Source organism: Cyprinus carpio, chromosome A12, assembly GCF_018340385.1.
Source record: "Cyprinus carpio isolate SPL01 chromosome A12, ASM1834038v1, whole genome shotgun sequence".
NCBI lineage: Eukaryota > Metazoa > Chordata > Actinopteri > Cypriniformes > Cyprinidae > Cyprinus > Cyprinus carpio.
This window is the reverse complement of record NC_056583.1, coordinates 26,547,952-26,570,553: the sequence shown is the minus strand read 5'-3', so window position 1 is coordinate 26,570,553 and position 22,602 is coordinate 26,547,952. Positions and strand designations below refer to the sequence as shown.

Genomic DNA, 22,602 nt, shown 5'->3' with positions numbered 1-22,602 from the left:
CGCATTGCTGGCCTCCTGCTACATCTGAGGCGGGTTCTGAACGTCCATCCCGGTACCAGCGCAGCGCTATGTAACCAGCAACGGCACATTCAGTCTGGACAACAAACGACCCTCCCTCACTTATTCTCGCTGTCTCACGGCATACAAATCCAAAACTCTCGCTGGTTCATGTCCACCATTTAGTCACTTACCCATACTAGAATGTCCAACAGTAAAGATAGTTTTTGGCACATGCGTGGATGCTGATATAAACAAATCATGTTGAGCGCAGTCCACTGGCATTTAAAGATGAATTAAAATGACAAACAAAATCTAAGACCTGCTGCCTCTACTGTTTACTTTAAAGTCCCCATAATTAGAATCATTTTTGGTATTACGCGTTTATAACGTGTGAAGCAACAATAGCGTGACAAAAAAATACACATTGGTAACGGCAGTGTCGATATACTATTTTTGTTCTATCAAGATGGACAATAGCAGTCCGGTTCGGTTTGGGCTGCACTTATCTCTGGGGTTCCTAGAGTTATATGAGCCAACCCACCAAAGGTGGGCGAAAAAAGTTTTATAGCAAACGGCAGTACTTTCAAAACTGAACCTTTTTGGCGCTTTGTCTGCCTTGTATTCCTTGTAAGGTTGTATTGTCTTGCTGGTGCTGTGCGGCCTTTTCGCCCTGTGATGCTTCCTTCGTACACTTCTCCTTCTTCGCTTCCTCCGTCTCCTTCTTTTTCTGCATGTTGTGCTTTGTCTTGTTCCTTTACCTGTCTGTCCTATCCGTTTTTTGGATTTCCTTGTGTCCGGTGGCCAATAGCGTGTCCTCTATTCTCCGTAATGCTGTGCATGACGTTTTACATACTTCTGCTCACGGCCTTCCTTGCCCCTGTAGCCCTAGTGGCCTTCCTTAACCTTGTGGGATCCTTTCTTGCTTACGTTTCTCTTTAAAGTTATTTCAGTTGTCTCTTTTTTCAATCCCACCCCCCCCCAATGTTTTCCTCCTTTCCTTCTAGCCTTTCATTTCCCTTGTCCCTTTATTCCCATTTGGCATGCATTTTTTGCCTTTTCTCTTCTTTCTCTTCCAGCCTTCCGTTCACCCTTTTTTTCCTTCCTTTTATCTTATCTTAAATTTCATTCCTTTCTTTTTTTCCCTTTTCCTAAATGTTTACTTCCTGATTTCATTCCTTTTCCCCCCTTCTTTTCCTTCCTGCCTTACTTTCTTTTGTCCTAGTTGCCTTCCTTGGAAGCAGGAAGCATTGCTTCACCTCTTACTGCTTTTCTTTTAGCCATCCTTCCCTTTTTTTTCTTTTTGAAAAACAAAAAACATTTCTTTCTTTTCTCCCTGTAGTGAACCTGACAGCCAGTGATCACCATGCATCTTGTATGTAAAAGACAAAAAAAAAAAAAAAATGAAATAAATAAATAAATAACAATGCAAAAAGAGTCAACATTGAAGGAATGCCACATGATGTTAATGGGCATTTTTTTTTGTCAGTTTCAAAGTCTAGAAAGTTGACTCACCTTATCAAATTTAGACAATGCAGAATTCTTTTTTTTTCCATTCTTTTTTTATACCTACAATATAGTTTTAAATATAAAAAATGGGGTGTGGAGCATGTCCCCGGGGGGCGTCAGTTCGAATTTAAACACAAAGCTAGAAAGCTAATTGCATCTGGGGCTGCACAGATCGACATTGTGTAGATCTATGGGACGACTACCACAGGTATAAAAAAGTCATTAAAACGTGTTTTGCGGTAATTGGTTGAGTGAGCCAGGAGCTAGAAATACGCGACATGTGAGGAATGGAGAATGCTGGTCATGTCCCATAGTGCGACATTGGTTAATAAAAAGACTCGTGTCACTGCAGGCTACCGGCAATGTGTGTTTCACCCTCCAAAGGTTTAGTGCACCAGCAATTTATCGGCCGCAAGGCAAAAGCCACTCAGTATTACCAGCCTCCCGCACCACCGATCCCAGCCTCCCTCTATCTAAATGAATGGCATGCAATCCATCGCTTCGGATCCATTCAATTTCACGAGGGTTTTCAAGCGCAAGTCATTTTTTCTCTGTCACTTAATATCACACGAATGAATGTTCCGGAGAGACGAAGGAAAGAGAGGGAATGGGGGAAGGGAGAAAATTTGGAATGTTATGTGAAGATTGACATGAAAGATTAATCTTTGATGGTGTCAGAACATATCAAATTACCTCTAGCACACCTGGATACAAAAAAATGCAGCGTTTATTGGTTTTGATCACGTCAGGGATCCACCTCTAAAGACAATTTCACAGGGTTCATGCTAATCCTGCATGTTTGGACTGGTTGAGCCCATAATACAAAGATACAATCTCCACACAAGCATAAGACTAAATTACTTCCAGCCAGATGATTATTAAAAACAAGTCTGCCTCCCCTGGATCAGACTTTATCTCCTCCGGCTAAAATAGACAGTTGTCATCTCGGGAAATTATATGAAAATGAGGCGAGATAGCGACTGTTTGATCCAGCTTCCACAAGCTGTTAGAGCAGTAATTCCTGCCCCAAAAGAAGGCTTGTTTACCACACATTACAGGAATGAGGAATGAATGGCAAATTAGCTGTGTGAAAAATGAAAATAAGACATTAACAGTGTGAGGATTATGGCACGGCGTATACATATGTAATGATTACAAAATTAAAGGCTTTTCTGCTTTCCCAGAGTCCCAAATGTAGTTATTTCAATGAAATGCATTATGAAATTGAATATTAGTCAGGCGCACACACACAAATGAACACACACACTAAAGTATCACTCCACGACCTCTTGGCGAAGTCCTCTCAGAGACTTTGTGACGGCGCGAGGGGGACAGAGGGAGGTCTTAAAGGGCGACTTTAAACAAGGTCTTGTAGCTGCATTAGAATTCTAAGTATTTAAGTAGTGAGTATAAAGGAGGGTCCCGCGAGCCTGATCTCTCTAATCTACAAATGGCTCCTTGCTATTAAACTGCTAATTCTGGGGATTAAGTTATCCCTGAGAACACAATCCCCTTTCCCACTTTTTTGTGAGTTTGCTGAAGGTGTGGGTTTAAATATTAATGAGCCGGGAAAGGAAAGGTGGGGGAGCAGAAATTAGAGGTGTGGAATTTCACTGGGAAAAATCTGAATGCTGTTTTCCTCCCGTAACGCGCATTATGTATGGGATCTGGATGTAAAGAGTCTGTTAATTAAACACAGTATCAAACAAAACACTCACTTGTATGCAGTTATAAGCATGATTTAACAGTCAAAACACAGCAAACCAAGCACAGGCACTAGAATGATGATGGGCTGAATTCTAACAACAAACAAACCGTGTCCACTGCACCGAGAGCGGTCCTGCATTGCTGGCAGCTCAGAGAAGCAACAGCATTAAAATTTAAATAGCTAGAATGATGATGGGCTGAATTCTAACAGTTGCATAGCACAGCAAAATGATTGCTGCTTCTTTCTATTTGTTTCTGGTCAGCTGCTCTTCCCTGGGTTGCTGCGGTGGGTCCCTGAACGTACACTGAGGTCTGTCTGCCTCCCCCACACACGCCGAAAAGGTCAGGTGCGTTCCAGACTAGCATCTTTAACTTGGGAACAAGCGCTCGCTGATTTCCTGTCCTCTCACTGCCATTTCTAAACAAAAACTGGGAAAGAAAGAAAGAAAGAAAGAAAGAAAGAAAGAAAAAGAAAAGAAAGCGAAAGAAAGGAAGAAAAAAAGACTGAAGGAAGGAAATGAAAATGAAAAATATACATTGTGTCATACTGTCAATGAACTATTGAATACCACACCACAACACCAAAAACAGAAAAAAAAACAAAACCTTTCAAAACACGAAAAGAAATAATAAAAATAATAATAATAATAATAATAATAATAAAAACTAGATTTGCATTTCCTAAAGGAAAAACTAGTGCTTGCAAAGCAGGAAAAAAATTGCATTAAAGTTTTAGGCTTTGCTTCTCCATAAATGAAATGCTGCTTTGCTGTTATAATGACAGTCAGCAAGTGTCTTGTTTTATTTCGTCTGTGTTTGAGCAACCAACACACAACACAACACTGTATTAACAGTGTAAAGGCGGAGAGAGATGATTAGAAAGAAAAACATTCACAATTCAGTATGCAAATATACTTAAGACCAATCACAATTCATCATGCAAATAATATTATTTAGTTACCGCTACTTCCATTTTAACAAGTAAATACACTAAGCAAATATAAAGTTTGCAAATATAACAGCTGGAATGATTTACAAAGCAAAGTTAAGCAGTTTGGGCTGAAATCCAACTGAAGAAAAGTCATTGCATGGGTTGCTAAAATGTTTAAGGAATATTAATGCAGTTCTGCCTTGCAAGCACTGTTAAAAAAAATTGCATTCTCTATATATCTATTTGTTTTAAGCATGTTGTGCAGTAAAAACAGGCAATAAATCGCAAGAGAAATATTTCTAATAAGACTGCATTATATATCAACTGTGTTTTGTTGTGTGCCTAATAACAGAATAGTGGAAGGTTAAAATTACAACTCACACACACACACACACACACACACACACACACACACACACACACTTCAAAAAATATTAAATATAAAAAAAATAAATAAAAAGGTAAAACAAATTGTGGTGTTTGTAAAGCAGTTCTAATAAGGTAAAACAGCCATTTCCCTGATTGTCTATCACACAATGTCACAAGCTGTGATAGAGCGCAGAGTCGGCGCGCTCTTTGGAGGTCCCATGATCAAAGAATGACCCCATATAGAGCCTATTCATTAGGACGGCCTCTCCACCTTATCCAGTGTGCCAACACTGCTTCATGTTCTAATACTGAATTTCTATGCTGCTGGTTTTTCCTCATTACAAGTGCTATTATGAGGTATCTTTGCTTTGGAATCCAATTACTACACATGACATTAATTCCGACATAATTACCTGTGAGGTGCAGGCAGGGCACATTGAGGTGCAGTCGAAAGAACGGGTAGCGAATGAGGGTTCGTGTCTAATAGGACAATCATTTGGACTAAATCTCATTATTGAATTAATGGAAGACGCTTGTTTTCAATCAGGCAAGAACAACAGGGTACGTGCTTTAATTCAATTAGATGTGCTTATGGGTGAAAAGATCCTCCACTCTTTAAAAGCCGCTCCAATAATCATTAAATCAAGCGTTTTTCCATTCACTTTTCTGTTTTGCACAATTTTAAAAGGCACTTGGAGAATCCTTAAATTCAAACAGTGAAAAAAGTGTTTTTTAAACAGAAGGGGAAAGGTGATGTGCACATAGCCGCATCATTCTGTCAGAGACATGGGGAGGATGGGAAAACGGCAGGACCGCTTCCATAAAACCAGACCTATCGAGTAATCAATAGATCTCCAATAGTAAAAGTATGTTCTGCTTGAATCTGCGTGAAAGTTTTGGGCATTTACGAAAGTTCAAACTGATATGATGATGATGGATAGCGGAAGAGCAGGTACTGGCTGATCAAAATGGGAATGTGTCTGTTTTATGCAATGGTTAAAAAGACAGATCTGACCCACAAAGTATCAGCGTTAGATCAGAAATGCTGTCAATCAGCCGTGATGTACAATAAACGGTGACTATGATGTGAGGAAAAACACCTGTCTGTCTATTTAGGCTGTGTTATGACAGGCTGACATTTTCCTCATTTCAAAGATATGAGGGAAAAGAAGGGTTTATTCAGTTTTTTAACCCTTTTTAAAATTGACCGCTGAAAATGTTATTTCTCAAGGCCTGAGCAATGTTTAAAACAAGATTTTGAAATGAAACAATGCTTTCTTTTGCACTGAATCCAAAATAACTCACAGTAGGTCAATGTTTTATTGTTTGGTTCCTGGAAAAAAATTGTAAAAAAATCACGATTTTATGTCATTAAGTGAAGTTGAATATGGTGTTGAAAATATTTAGCAAAAACAAATAAAAAGATGACTCCCAGTGGACTCACCACAGCAACGGTGTAGCACGAGATGCTAGTAAGCACAATTTACAATCCAAATAAATCAACAAAAGTAAATAGTGGCTCTTCAAGATCATCACCGATCAGCTGCAAACCCTTAAAATTAAATTAAAAGAGAAATGTAAGAGGAAGCATAGAAAGGCTGATGTAAGACCTACAGGATTCCCATACTTTTTGACTGATGAATTTGCATTTCTTTTTCATTACTCTCCTCTAATGCTGGATTTCTTTTAATATAGAGTATTCAAAATTTCTAGCCTATATCATATATTTTAGAGCTAAAAAAAAAGACTGAAAAAAAATAAAATAACTCCCTGATACTGCCTTACAGTTCTCTTCACTAGTCTTGCTCTTTAAAATCCACAAAGGACTCACAAAGCAGAACAAGATCGCAAGAAACTGATATCACTGAAAAATATCCTCTAACAATTTGTAACAATTAGTCTAAGCTGAGAAAAACAAACTTGGCATTGTGCATTTCTCTTTGACCTGTTTCCTTCAGCTCCTTCCTTAAACCCTCTAGCATCAGCCCTGTTGGTTCCCGCTTGCTTCCTGCTCCCAAAAACTAAATGGTAGGACATTTTAAAGGCTTTTAGACAAACATACCCAAACTGAAGGCCTGCAGATAGACCCCATTAGGCCAGTGGAGCAGCCAGCTGGAAAAAAGAAAACCTCAGTTGGCCTTGTGAGACCTTTTGAGTGTGGTGAACTGGTGAGCTCAGTGGCAAGCACTAAAAGTGACAAATAGTGGCCTTTCTATTTGCACTTGGCTAAATGACAGCGGAGGGTATTTTACACTGCATTGCGTGTTTCTCCGAATGAATCCAGACATTTGTAACCATAATTTAGAGACTGACCATCTAAAAAGGCATTTTCAGTAAAAGTTCTTTTCCAACAGCACATACATCTTACACTAAACAGACACTGTCATCGGTATAAAAGTTCTACTATTTCCCTAGAATTTACAACTACATTACCATTCAAAAGTTTGGGGTGAAATAAGTCATGATGGCAAATTTTCAGCAGCCATTTCTTTCCTTCAGAAATCCTTCTAACATGCTGATCTGGTGATCAAGAAACATTTCTTATAATTATCATCGCTGAACTGACAATGTTGGTTGGAAAATGTCATATCTTTTTTTTATCAGCATTTTTTGATGAAGAACAGTTTAATGTTGCATTTGCAATGTTGCATTTTCTCCCTGGCTTTATATTTATATAAAATTTGTCATAGTGATAGACTTACATCACAGTGACCTGTAGACTGTGTCTCCAAAAATCCATCAAATACATCTATTGAGTTGAATTGCATTGCACCAAAAGCTTTCCAGAGTTCACTTGATCGAGAGACCGTGACTGTTTTGGTGTGAATCCAAGAGCGACTGCCACTTAATGATCGTTGATATAGCCTATACAAACTGGACAAAGGGAGAAAACACACCAGGTTCTGCGCAATCATTAACATTACTGGAAACAGGTCTGTATTGCAACATAGATCTGAATGAAGAAAGAAAAATATAGGGTGTTCATTCATTTTGTTGTTGATTTGATAGAGATGTGGGCATTTCACACGTTTGAAAGTGTAAAATGCTTTCTATTTGACATTTTGATTAAACATTACGAGAAAAAAAAAATTAATGAATTGTTCATAATAAGATTGAAAACATGCATTTAGAAAAGAAATGGAGAACTTCACACTGACTTTAAAAAATATTTAGTAAGATTACTTTACCATTAATTTAAGCTTTTAAATTAAATAAGAACTAAAATTACATTCAGATATCTTAAAAATAAATAAAATACATTTTTTAATTAAAATGACAAATTTAAAAATTCAGGCAACTTTAATGTGACAATAAAGAAATTACATCCAAAACTATATTCTACATTTTAAATTATAGGAAAAAAGGGAGAGAAAAAAGATAAGCAACCAGATTCTGTCACTTCAGAAGATTAGATAATTGTTATATTCATAGCACAATAATACACAAAACATAATCACATGAACACTTCAAATAACACATATCTTAAGTCCACACACACACGCACATTTGCACACAGGCTGTGAACTGAGACATGTCAAGCTGTGGGAGACCTGGGAACAAAGGGGCAGGGAATAAAAGAGCCAACACAATTCAAACAGCACATCCCTTTCTGCATGACCTGTACACACCAGAGAGCAAAGACAGCGAGGATGTGAGCGAGAGATGGGAGGGAAGGTGATAGAGGGAAAAGCATGTGAGAACTGCCGGCGGGAGTTGAGGTTTTCTCTCGAGCGTCATCTTGTAAAATTCACGGGGAACTGATTGTGAGTTCGGTGCTTGTGCTCTGAGTGGGCACAGGGTGTGAAAACGCTCTTATTTCTCCCATTCCCTTTGACACTGTCGCTTGATTTGCACCATAAATCCCCTCAGATGGGTCAATAACCTATAACGCTAATGTCAGTGTCCTGCCATTAGTTTTACTGTCTGTGTGTCCCCTCTGTATCTTAATGACCCATGGCTGGCAGAGCAACAGCTGTACCTGGCTCTGTACTAAACTCAACACCCCCCAAGAGAGTTTCCTGATTCGTCCCTCACCCTGAGATGTCCAGAAATGTCATGTCACTCAAACTGAAGAGGAATGTAGCCCTTTAAATGCTTGAGCTATGTGGATTTTCAATGCAATGTACAAAAAAAAGAATATATATATATACTTTCTTAAATTACATAAAATGTAATTTCATGTTTTTGAAAGAAGAATGTTCTTCTCTTATGCTCACAAAGGCTGCATTTATTTAATCAAACACAGTAAAATACAGTAAAACAGTAATATTTAGTCTCACATTATCCTTCAGAAATGTTTTAAAACATTTTTTTGTTGAATTTTTTTATTTCAGAATTATTTGTTCAGTGGAAAATTCAATAGCATTTATTTGAAAAACAAATATTTTGTAACATTATAAATGCCTTTACTGCCACTTGTTGAATAAAATTATGCATTTCTTTATTTTCTTCTTTTCTTTTCTTTATTTAATCTTACTTACCCCAAACTTTTAAATGGTAGTGTATCATGCTTTCCACAAAAATATTACGCAGCAAAAACTATTTTCAACATTGATAAGAGGAAATGTTTCTTGAGCATCATATTAGAATGATTTAAAAGTAATCATGTGACACTGAAAACTGGCAAAATGACAGATGAAAATGCAGTTTTTTTTAAATAGTAAAAATATTTCACAATAATAGAAGAGTTCTTTCAAAAACATTAAAATATCTTAATTATTCCAAACTTTTGATCGGTAGTGTACATTCTTCTGAATCCAAAAACAACAATGGATGCCAATGACTTTCATTGTATGAACAAAATAGAAAATAACATTTTCCAAAATATCTTAATTTGTGTTGCACAGAATAAAGATCACCATACACTAAAAGTTCAGAATTGACAGTGTGTGTAAATGATGACAAAATTTTTCTTTCTTTCTAGATGAACTATTTCTTTTAGTTTCACTATTATTGAAGGTAAAATAGAGATTAACAAACTACACCTTCACTAAACTTCTTCTGCTCACATTTACTACTAGAGGATGTGCCCTCGGAAGACGCGATAGCCAACATCCCCCCTAATAAGTCAGCTGTCTACACTTGCTGATTCGGGAACTCTTTGAGTAATTATGCTCATCATTTTATGTTCATTTCACGGTCAGCCTCTCTCTCAGTGCACTGCTTGGCTCAGTGGCCGGAGGATGCAGAAGCCCTCCACGTGACCTGACTCCTCCGTTCCTGGGCCTGACCACAGCGCTATCGATACGTAGATCTGAATCTCTGCATGCTGCGTCTGGAGCCGACGGGATCTGCAGGGGGCCACTGATCTCCTGCACTTCACCTCTCATTCCCACAGACCATTACAAAGGTGTCAGTCATTAAACTGTGAAGGGGATAATGCCTTAAACTCTCACCTTCAGAAGGAAGGAGAATGGAGAAATTCAAAAGAGAGAGCAAGATAATGGAGCGTCCCTGTAATGACCTTTTTCTTGGGAAACCCTGTGTAAACATAGCTAATGTAATAACAAAAAGTGATAAGCTTGAGCCACCGCGCCTCTTTCTGTTTCTCCTTTCTCTTTCTCTGTACTATCTGCAGAACAGCATGATTCTCTTTGGCTCACGGATCCCTTTTGTAGTCAGGGGAGAAATCCCTCTCCTGCTCTGCTGTTTAATGGTCTTATCTCCAGCGAGGAGAAGATTAGGCCGTGATGGGTGTGTAAGAGAGCGTGTGGCGATGGGATTACACATGACTGAGGGAGGAGCTGGGAGGAGCAGCAGGGACCCATGTGCCGCTAGTGAGGCCCCCAGGAACTCGCTGTGGTCGATGGGAGGTTCTAGCTGATCCCGATCACCTGACCATTGCAATGCGTATCTTACCATGATGCTACTGCTTCACATATTTAATGACAGATGAAAGGGAAGCTAGAGAGTGGCAAGGCCAAAAAGCGCCAAGTGCGTGGATCTGTATTCTGTGTTTATTTTCAAAGGCAATAAAGCATTTTACCCTCCTTTGTTTAGACCATATGAGGCAGTTTAGCTACACAGATTAATGTGTAACTATATGATTTTTTAAAGAAAAAAAAACAAAAAAAATGTTTTTTCTTTAAATATATTCCTCAAAATTTTAGCATTTCAGTGTTATTTTAATATTGTTGCCCATATTTGCTCTTGCCCCTGGGTGAAAGAAAAGCCCCTTTCACACTGCACATTGGACCCGGAAAATTGCCGGAACATTGACGGGTCACCTTCTGTGTGAATGCGGGATTCTAGGATTGATCCCGGGTTGGGGACCTAGTAACATTGTCAGGTTCAGTCCCAGGATTGAGTGCTGTGTGAACAAAAGCCAGAACTAATGGTGTAAAGGGTGTGTCGTAGTGATGACGCACGTTATCGCGTGACTCTTTTAGCGGGTGTTTTGAAGGCAGATCAACGTTCTCGACGAAACAAATATGTGCAAACTGTAACGAAGCAGAGATCAGTTAGTTCCTCACTTTCTGCGCTGAAGCTGAAGATCGTTCGCCAGCTTAAGTGAAAGTTAACGTGCTTAGCGTTTTCGACTCGTACATTATACGTCACTCCCTGATATCACGTGTCTTCACGGGACCTTTACGGGTTGTGTTAACGCACGCACATATTCCGGGTAATCACTGGCACTGTGAAAGGGGCAAAATCTAGCGACCCGGGAACGATTGCCGGGACACATTACACATTTTCCGGAATCGCAGTGTGAAAGGGGCTAAAGAGAGAAAGGACAGAAGGAAGTGAGATGAAGAAAGTGATGGAGTGAAGGAAGGATGAGGTGAGAGCGGATTGCATTGGATGCTGAGCTGTTGGCAACTGAGGTGACAATATTGCACTCGACTTTAAAACACAAACAGCCAAGGGGTCAACAATAATGATTTTACAGAAACCAAGACTTGCTCGGCATGCATTTGTAAATGTCACGGCTGAAAATAGCTGCTCTATACAGAAAAAAAAGAAAGGAAAAGAACAAAGGATTAAAAAAAAGAAAAGAAATCGTGCTACTGTAGGTCACTCTGTTGGAGCTACTGTCCTGGCTCCTACACTAGATTGAATAAGACTTTTTCTGGCTGTCAGACAGCAGCTGGATGAAATGAACACACAATAAATGTTACAGGACCCACAGTATGCAACTAGAGAACACAGATCAATTAAAGTGGTGACAAATTAGCGCAAGCATTTCATTTAGCAACATGACACCGTCGGCAGCCGCTCTCCACTCCGAATTACATGGCTGAGTGACACTGCTTCCGAAAGTCACCGCTTAATCACGCAACACTCTGAAGTCAAGCATGATTTTTACATGGTTAATACATTCTACAGTATATCAACATAAACAGGCATAAACTGGCTTTCTTTTTTATTATTGCAAATTTTTAGCTAATGTGCTTTTACTATTGTTTAGCATTTGAAAACATGGAATCAGAGGAAGAAGACGTGTGGGCATTTCAAAAAGGGAAAAACCAATTACTTTTGGCAGGGAAATATGATTTATGTGATGGGATAAAATCAAAGCATGTACACCCACCCTATAGATGTAAAAATACCAGTAGTTTGGAACCAAGTCACTAAAATAAAATACAAATAATGTTTTGTTTACAAACAGCAAACATGAGTTGTTAATTATTTTCCATTAATATTATTAAATTATATTTTATTACTATTTAAATATGTTATTTGTGTTGTGTTTTTTAGAAAGATATTGTGGTATTATGACCACCCTACAGAAAACAACAAGCTTGTGAAACACACAATCCTATAGCAATAGCACAGATCATTAAAAGTAAATTGCAAAGGTTTGTTTTGTGCTAGGCCTGACTTGGGGGGCATAAAAACAGGCCAGTGTGCTGTTTCAAACCAGGTATAAGCTCTATGCTCTTCCATCTCTACACATGCTCACTGAAAAACAAGTCCCTCGCTATGAGCTCTCAATTATTTATTACTGAACAGAAAGAGCAGCACTTCTCCCCCGTCTTCCTCTGCTTATTTTCATTTCCATGCCACTGTAATATTCTCATTAAATCCGTAACTGTTCAGTAAATTCACAATCATGTCCTTATTGAAGGAGTGAGAAAAACTTGTCCACACATATTCACACCCTTCTATCGAGTCTGAGCTCAGAATTTGGAATAATAATAATCTTCTGGAAAGCACACACACAAAGCAGCAAACACACACGAAGAGCTATCTGTCATCAGAAATAAGCGTCAGTCTGCCTGTGTGAGCTAATCAGTTACAGGATGTCTGACAGGGGTAAATTTTATCTCTCTTCTCACTCGGGCCATCAGAAAGTGAGCTCAGATTAGATTAAGCACATCTGTGAGTTGGATTCTGAGAGAACGGGCCCCTGTGGCCCCCGTGACACAGCCTGTACATCTGCGTGAGGGCGCGTGGCAGCCACGGAGGCCCTCTGCCCTGCGCTAGGCCGGATGAGACTGGAGTGATGAAGGGGAATGATTAATGGGCAGTCGGCGCTATCAAAGAGCACAGCCAGCTCAAAAGATGAGAGATTGCTTTCTGACGATCATTAAATCCTGGTTGCCACATCTATGAGCGCGCACTTTTCATCTGGACCCTGAAGGGGAGTGAGAGAACGGGATGCAGGACGGGACACAGGTTTATGGCGAATAAGGGTTTCCATAAGCTAAAAGCCCATTTTCAGCACAGTCTGACATTGCCAGAATAATTCGTAATGTTGTTTCTTCCCCTCACCTCCTCATTATTTTTTAGAGGTGCAAGTAAGAGGCTGTTCAGAATGAGGGAGCCATGTTTTTAAGATATTGAAGTTGTTTTTACTGGACTCAAGATGTTGAAATGATCAATGAGCATGAGTGAAATTATAATTTTTTTGAGAAACTATTCCTTTAAAAGTTAAACATGTTACATGGCACAAGATACTAAAAGCAAAGAAACCTATAAGAATGGTCAAAGCTCTCTGTCCAGTGCACATTTAGGCGCTTACAACACATTACTCACTGAACATTTGGATAAAACGTACCCAAGTTAAGTTTAAATGACATCCGCAAGTGCTGTGAAGAACTTTCAAACTACATCAAAACATATAAATGGGGAAAACACCTAAATACATTTAAACAAAGCATTTAAACTCTTCTATATGGACTTAATAAAGCAGCGGTGAACATGCATCCACTTTTCGCTGTGTGAGTTTGACACACTCCTCATCAGTGAGCTGAGAAATTACCATAGCTATGCAGAAATCAGGTCATATGATCCTCTGTCCTCAAAAGAGCATCAATACAATCCATTCTGAACAGCTACGGCTGAATACTCATCTCCTTCAGGACCAGCACTGCGGAACAAGGCCCTTTGGAGTGGAGGAAAATTAAACACTGCTCCGACTGAAAGCAAATAAATGCAAAGCAGTAACTGAGTGAGTTGAAAAATATGTCTATGTATTTAGGTGGGAGAGATAAACTTAGAGGAAGTGTAGGAAAAGAGAGAACGAGATAAAAGAGGAGACAGGCTTATCGCATGCTACAAGCACACCGTCTTATCCCAGCAGGTCCAGGGTTGAAAAACAATGGCATAAAGGCCAACCTGATGGACGACAGAGGCGTTACTCACCCAAAAGTACATCATCATTTCGGCCAGGAGCAGGTGGGCACTAACAGATGGAAAACGGGCGAAGGGTGGGCGCAGAGCTAGCTGTGTGGGTTTGATTCTTGGTGCTTGAAAGTCCTTTGCTCTTCCCAGATCAGTCCAGAAAGAAAATAAAACAAGCACAATACAACAACAAAAAAAAAAAAATCCGACTAATAAAAAAAAAAAAAATCAGAAAAAGAAAAAAAATCTAGTTGACAAGAAAAAAGAGGAATAGGCGAAGGCGCTGCTGTCTCTGCTCTTCAGTTTCCTTTTACTTTCCACTCTTGCTTTTTTCTTCCTATAACCACATAAGTGGCTTTCTTCACGTCACTCACTCTGCACGTCTTCTGCCCTGTGTCGTTCTGTTCAGGGTCTTATTGGCGAGTGGGAGAGTTCTAGAGCAGGCACTCCAGGAGGTGTTTGGCAGCTGTTCCCAGCATTCCTTTAGTGAGGCTGTGCTCCTCCGCAGGGAGGGGAGTCCATTGACACTTCAGGCACTGATACAGCCACGGAGCAGCTCAGCATCCGAGCGCAGAGGGGAGGGGAGGGGAAGAGAGGAGCGTCTGCTCTCCTGGCTGCTGCTACTGCGGCGGCTGCCGAGGGAAGCCGGCCGGTGGTGGGGATCGACAAGACCGTAGGAGCAATTCTTTCCCCTCTCTCAGTCTCGATGCTCAGCAGATGTACATGAAAAGTCGTGCAACGTAACGATGAGGCAACAAAGACCCGCCGGAGGGGGCAGACAGGGGGTAAAGGCGTAAGTAAACTAGGTAGGGCGAGTCAGCGTGCAATGTAATGCCTTTTCTCTTTCTTGTGTCCGTCTTTCCTTTCTTTCTTTTTTTCTCACCAATCTTTTTCTCAGTGATAGTGAGGGAGTGGAGGCTGGGGTTTCAGTGGGAGAGGGGCTTGCAGGATTCCGGCTGTGCTTTCAGCCAATCAGAAGTCAGAGTGCGCCGGTGGAGAGCATGGGGAATCGCTTGACAGGTTATGTGCCTTGAGAACGAGGCTGCTCTTTCGGTAGCGTTTTTGGTGCGTGTGTGAGTGCAAAACTTGTGTGTGTGTGTGTGTGTGGTTTGAGTGTCTAAGTGCATGCGTACACAGCCATGCGCCTTTCAGGAGAGCTGATGGTGTGTGTGTGTGTGGGGGGGGGAGGAGGTTACACTGCCGTTTAACATCTCAGCTGTCTCAGCAATTTCAAACCAACACTGCCAACAGGCAGCTACAGCTATCGTAAATATTAACCTCTGTGCTGTAGCATGTTCGTATTTAAATTTGAATGCTAATTTGGCTTTATTTTGTTTTAGGTTTATTTTGATTAGAACAAAGCATGTCAGGAGTGATGATGTCTGACATACCTCCCTCTGTAAAATTCATATAACCCTTGCACAATCAAATGGTTACATACAAGATCATTAGAAGCTTTATTTTTTAAAGTACTGCCCTAAAGAAGCTGCATTAATGATAATGTAGGATATTCCACAAGACAAAATATTTAATTCACACACACACACACACACACACACACACACACACACACACACACACACACACACACACACACACACACCACACACACACACACACACACACACACACACACACACACACACACACACACACACACACACACACACAGAGATCATGTTAAAAAGATTGCATACATTTGACAATATACAATATTAAGAACAAAAGAAAAGTGGAAACTTTTAAACGGGGTAATTCATGTAATTACAGTTATTATTCTTGTTGAATATATGTATATATATTTTGTTAAATAGTTAAATAAGTACAGAATTTAATAAAAGATAACCACAATTTTTATATTTGCTTCTTTTTTCCGCAAGGAATATGTAAACTTATGAGCAGGATTGTAATCTAAAAACATGTGAACCTCAATCAGTTTCTTTTTCTTACGGAGTTTTCACAGTGAAGCAATAAAATAATTTCATTCTTCTAAGTTGCATTAAAGAAGTTGCATGTCTTATCAAATCCTGAAGTCTATTTCAAGTCAGTATCATAAATAAGTCAAAAAAGTGATGACTGATCTGTACTGTTCTCTGTTTTTTTAACAATATGAAGAGGGTGGAAAAAAATGGCTGAAAGACAAAAATAATTTAGGAGCTTGAGCAGGTTTGAGCATCACACAGTCCTTTAAAAATGTCTTTAAGTTAATGTCACTAGCAAATGCAAATGATCTTTGGACATAGTGATATAGTGTAGTGGGGATATAGTGAGACAGGCTAGTTGTTACATTTTACACAGTCAGTAATTATCAGTGTAGGTTTATTTTCTATTAAGGCACAACATATTTGCTAACTAAATGTTTGAAGCCAACATACAAAACCACTTCTAGAGAAAAAACACATAAACGTGCAAATTTGTGTAATTGGACTTCTGACTCAAAACCCTAGTTACTGAAATTCAGCCGTGTGACAACTAGCTCGAGTCTCCCCTACTGTTGTTGTTCTTCTTGTAATATTCCTGTCCACTCCATTGCTATTCTGTTGTCTCTCACTCTCTCTCTCTCTCTCTCTCTCAAACCCAAAACAGTCTTTCTCTGTCTCTCCATTCCTTCTCTGCCACTATCTGCACTGTTTTTCCCCAGCATGCCGAGGGTGCTGCTTGTTCGGGTTAAGCACTCGGAGGACGACTGGCCCTGGGGACGTCATTTTCCATTACAGAGACAAGAAACCTTTTTTCTCAGATGAAGAAGGAGGGAAAAAGTCAGAGCCCTGAATTGGTTATGCTACTTGTCGTGTTCTCTTACTCCCCCGACTCGCGATTCATTTAGTCAATATTTAATGCCGGTGTTGTGCAGTTGTCTGTTGGCCCGATTCATGGGTTTGATCTCCATGTCTTGCCTGATCTTTCTCCAGGCTTATAGGTTTGTGACGAGATGTGACGCAGAGTCTAAAAATGTGGCACAAGCTTGTTAACGGTTACACACTTTTTTTCTGATGTGGTGCAAAGAATAAAGAAAAAAAAAAACAGATCCATTACATGCATTTAGCACAACTGCTCACTTTATCCACACACAGTCATGCACATCTCACCCTGCCTGCAGCAACTAACGCTCTCTACGCCCCACCTGTGTATAGATGTCAAGCGGCGTGAAGTGTAAAGGTGGTATTTTTCTTCTTTAAGCAGGGCAGATGGGCAAGGTTTGGTCTGAGCAGGTCCAGGCTGAGCCAGTGGCCAATCCAGACTGTCTAATTAGGAGCTGGCTGCTGCCAACGGCAGGTGAACACATCTGGGACGCCATAATGGCCGCAAGCGCAGCAGGTCTTGGAAATAGTGCAAGCCTTGGAATATTCGATGGGAGCAGAAACGAGCGATTCCCCCTTTTTTTAACCCCCATACTACAGCCCAAAAGTGAGCAGCAATACATCTACATGCCACAAAGAGTCAAGCTTCCACACTGCGTGTGCATGCCAGTTATTAAAAGTCTCTGTCTTTGGAGGTTTGCGTTCGTTTTGCGTGCTGCCAAGGCCCAAGCAGCCCCAGAGTGCTATCAATTACACACATTCTGCTGAAAAGCTGAAATTCAGCTCTGAGCGCAGTCTGACAGGATTCAGCAGTATGTGCACGTCTGTGTGATGGCTATCCTTTGTCCCCTGTACCTGCCCTCCACTGCCTTTGTTTGGAAAGAAGATGACACAATCACAGCGTGTCGCACTTAAAGTACCTTATAATGAAGTTGAGTCCTCCCTTCTGTGCAGATACACACACACAAACACACACACCATCAGGCATGTTCGCCCCACTGAGCTATACCTTCCTCATCAGTGCTTTACTTAACGTCATCATTTCTGCCTCTATAAACTCAATGGAGCTGTATGCCCCTCTCCTTCTCTCTCAAAGCACTCCCTTCCCATTACCGTGCTAGTTCATTTATTCATTAACCCCGCAAAGAAAATCAAGGGAGACCTAATTCAAAAACAACCGCCCTCCATTTCTCTCCATCTGGTGGGGAGGCTCGATTGTCCAAACACGTTCAAACGACTTAATCTGGTTAAGGTGCAGTTTAGCATCTGCAGCGGAGTTTGTGGGGGGATTGAGGAACGGATTGCCATGCCAGACAATTTTCATTAAAAGCACATTCCAATGACCAAACTGTTACAGGAAGTGACATGCATGGACGTATGGACTAATCAAAAAACAAGCTGATAAAAGGAAAGGTGCCGTTGTGCTTGATTACAGAGGTATTGACTAATTTACTTAATTTGTCAAAAAGGAATGTGGTTTGGAACTGATGTAGAACTAATTTACAGGGATTTGAGTGGTAGCATGCTGGTGCACTTAAATGTTAAACGTGCTTTAGCTATTTGAAGCATTGTATTTCCAAATGCCATTAGCAGAATTTCTTATCTCCAAAAATGGAGAGTAAAATTAAAGTTTGGGAAAAGTAAAAGTTGGGAAATGTAATTGCTTTGAGCCTTCCAGCTACGGCAACCAACATTCAAATCTAAATTAAGTAAATATTGTAAAGCCAAATTAGGCACTGGATTATAAATGATTACTACGTTAAATAGATTCAACAAAAAATGAATCTTTTCTGTTTGTGCTTGCCAAAAAGCCAGTAGAATTTAGAAATGTTTTCTGTCAGGAATGTCACTCATGGAGTTCTAAAATAGTCTTATTCACACAGCATAAAAGACACAATGGGTCACACTTTATTTTAAGGTCCAATTCTTGCTAAATGTAATTAAAATTATATATTAGCAAAATAATTCATTTAGTAATTATACATTGCTACTTTAAGCTAATGTCTCTCAAGGGTTTTTGCCCACAGAACAGAATAGTGCACCAGCAAGGCTAGAAGGGCTGTGACTAACTAGCAACAAACCCCTGACCCCTTAGTAAGGACAAACTGAAGTTTCCAGCTGTGTGAAACACCTTAAAATTCAAAAGAACTGAGACGCAAACTAGCAGATTTAACAATCTCATATTGTCAATGAATATTTCTCATAAAGACCAGTATTTCTGTTCATGTGTGGGAAAGAACTGTGTGAAATGTGTGCAAGTTTGTTTTTTTGGCCATAATTTTAAGACAACCATAAAAAATAATGATAATATTGATATATGGGGAAACTCTCAACATTCTGACCAGAATCAAATGATACTACAGTCTCCCAGTAGAAAACAGTTGAGCTACATCCCAATTCTGTGGCTAAAGTTTTTGTTTGAAACACATCTACATGCTCAATTGGGAAAGCAATGAAAAATGTATACTTCTGATCCTTCAAATCATTTTTTTTATTTTATTTGAGCACAAGGCAGTAAATTGCTCCAGCTCTGCCTCCCCCCTGTCCCTTCCCTGCCTGTATGCTAATATTGTTTGACATATTTAGGAGTAAGATGGAGTATCAATATTTATCAATTCCAAATAAGATAGAGGCACTGACATGCGCTAAGATTACAGTTTAATTAAAACTTGTGTAACCAACTAATATTCAGTTCTTAAAAAGACACATCATATGCCAATGCATTATCTACTCATTAGATCTTGCTCAGTGAGAAAGAAGGCGACTGGGAAATCAGGAAGGAGAACATGACATGCGGCTGCAAGATCATCCCCATTCTCTTTCTACTGCTGTTCTCTGTGTTTGGGCGTAGCTGTCGGAGCAGAAGCTAAAATAAACCTAGCCACACTGGTCTGTATAAAAAATGGATACCTCTGGCTCAAGTCCTGCCCAGCCAAAACAACAACTGATTGCCGGCAGAATTCCCCCTGCCAGCAGGAGATCCTGAGGTGGCAAAGGGCGAACAGAGAGGCAGTGCCAACCATGCCACCAATCTGGCACAACCCAAAGAAGCATCCACTTACCAGTCTTGTGACAAGGGCACCCCGAAAATGCCAGAAGTGATCGTTTTAGTAGCCCACTATACACTACGTTTCCAAAGAGAGCAATGCTTCCTGTTTTACACACCCCTTCCCCTTTTATATTCTCTATAAAAAGAAAAGAAAATTAAGAAAAATTTGCAACAGATTAAATAGCAATATGCAGCAATGACTGACTAAAACTAATAATGGATAATAATAATGCAGAAATGAATATAGGAGAACAAGTTGTTCTAAACAAAAAAACAATTAGAGTATGATGTAAAGAAAGCAAGAAGAATGGAAATAGGAATGCAAGAAGAAAAGTGAAAGAAAGAAAGAAAGAAAGAAAGAAGGAGAAAGAGAAGAAAAGAAAGAAAGAAAGAAAATTAAAAATGGAAAAAGAAAGTCAGAAGAGTGGAAGGAGAAAAAAGAAAGTATGGAAGGAAGGAAAAAAACAAGCAAAAGGGAAGAATGAAAAGGAGTGAGGAAGGAAAACAAAAGGAGTATTTAAGGCGAAGGAAAAAACACAAACAATGCTGGAAGTAATGAAAGTAAAAACATGAAAGGAAGGAAAATTAAAAGGCTATAGAAAGGAAAGGAATCAATAAAGTAAGGAAGCAACAGGGATACCGAAGGAAGGAAAACAACAATGAAAGGACGGAAGACCAAGTTAAGAAAAGGCAAGAGAAAGAAAGAAGAAAGCATCTCAAAATGGAAGGGAGAAAGACTAACAAAGCAAACAGTAAGAAATAAAATAAAAAAATTAAATATTGTTATGAAATACTTCTTTCCAAGGGAGAAAACATAAAGTGAATAACCACCTAATCTGCTTGAAGATTTAAGGAACACAAACGGGGAAAAAGCTTTTGGGCCACAAAAATTGCCTGAATGGAATGAAAAAATAAGGAACACAGGATTGGAAGAAGGGGAAAAAACACACAACAAATGATGCCAAAAATTTTGTAAAAGACCCCTATATTTCTTTGACCCATTTCAATATGTCACATCCATAAACACTCATCAGTCTGTGTGTCAGTGGCACAGTGTGAGGACGAAGAGCTTGGCATGGAGGCGGATCAACAGTGGGGTCACTCCTGCTTCTTACCACAGCAAAGCAAACTAACACTGCAATTCAACCTCCTTTGGGTAACACACACGCACTCACAATGATCATTGTGCCAATCACAAAGCAAAAAAGAAAACATGACTCTGACATTACACACACCACAACACACACCCAATATACCACCAGTTCAGCTTAAAAAAATCCCCATTCTCCCAGTCTGAATGCAGACCTCAGAGTAAGCGTGCGCGAAGATTGCGATGTGTATTAAAATTATTCCCTTATAAAAATGCCAAGTACAGCAAAAACTCTGCATTATGCCTCAAAACAATAGTGAAAGCGCCTATTCTGTGGAGCACACCACGCAAGCCATGCCTTCATTATGAACAAACAAAAAGTAAAAAGGCCTTAAAATGTCACTTGGTGCTCTTTGTGGCTGTGGCGACACATGAGTTTTTATGTGTTATAAATGGCCTTGGCCTTAACTTGTTTATGGTGCTGCTAGCCGCAGGCTACCCGCTGGTGACTGTAAAGCATCCCGACGGATCAGCACACCACCGGATGTCCTCCGATGATCCGCTCTCCCCCCCTCCCCCTCTATACATCTCCCCATGAATATCATCAAGGCCACAGTGCCATGCTCCAGCCAATCGATCACAAACTATAACGCATTTATATCCATGATACATGTGGCTGATTATTTGGTGTCTAGGAATAAAAAGATATGGCCCTAATTAGCAATAAAACAGCCAATCTTCGCTGTAGATTTTGGAGGCCGAACGGCGCTCCTGCTTCTTTTTGCAGGTGATGTCCATTCAGACAGTGGCGCGTTGCCATCACAGGAACATGTCCATAAGGTGAAGGCTCGAGGCGGGGAGGGCTGGCTGTCGACCCCTTCCCATGCTCGTCTGACTGTATTCTTGGCAAACCATTTTGAAGCTTGCCTTTGGCATCCGTGGGTCGTTTCATCTCACACCCAACGCCGTTCAACCGGTGATTAATTATTGCAGGTGAGATGAGTATGCGGTCAAGTTAAAGCTGCAATTGACATGCGTGACAAACAACAGATGCATATTACTGTACAACAAAAAAATACCAAAAAATACAAATCAACCCCACAGGCCACTTCACTTTCAGCCCTGTCTTTTTTTTACTTCCTTTTCTCTCGCTGGTTTGCCCTTTCTCTCCCCTCATGAGCTTTTCTCCTCATCTCTTTCACTCTCCTCTCCTCTCTGACACATTTTGCCTTACTCTTTAAAAACTGCTGAAATTGTCACTCGTTGCCCTAAACAGTTTTGGAGGGAGTATAGTTTGGTATTGATACGGCTTTAATACCAGTGTTGATGAAATGCAGAAAAGTTGTCATAGCCATCCTAAATCTGACTTCCTGACTATCGCAGTCCAGTTGTGTGAGGACGGGAATCTCTGTGCCTTTCAGATGAATGGTGAGTTTAGGTTGAAACTCAGACTGCGATTATCCCACATATCCTAAACTGCAGGAGTGGACGGCAAATAAACGTGCCGATAACACGGTCGGGCCCTGCTATGATCTTGTGAGAAGGGTGGCAGGCTAAAAAGAGAGGAGGGGGGGGGGGGGGG

The 22,602-nt window shown here is 40.1% G+C and overlaps 1 pseudogene; it reads right to left on the bottom strand.

Moving 5' to 3' along the window:
• The window catches only part of LOC122147069, a 113,421-nt pseudogene extending 99,156 nt beyond the window's left edge, over positions 1-14,265 (bottom strand).
• Between the last annotated feature and the right edge of the window lie 8,337 nt (positions 14,266-22,602).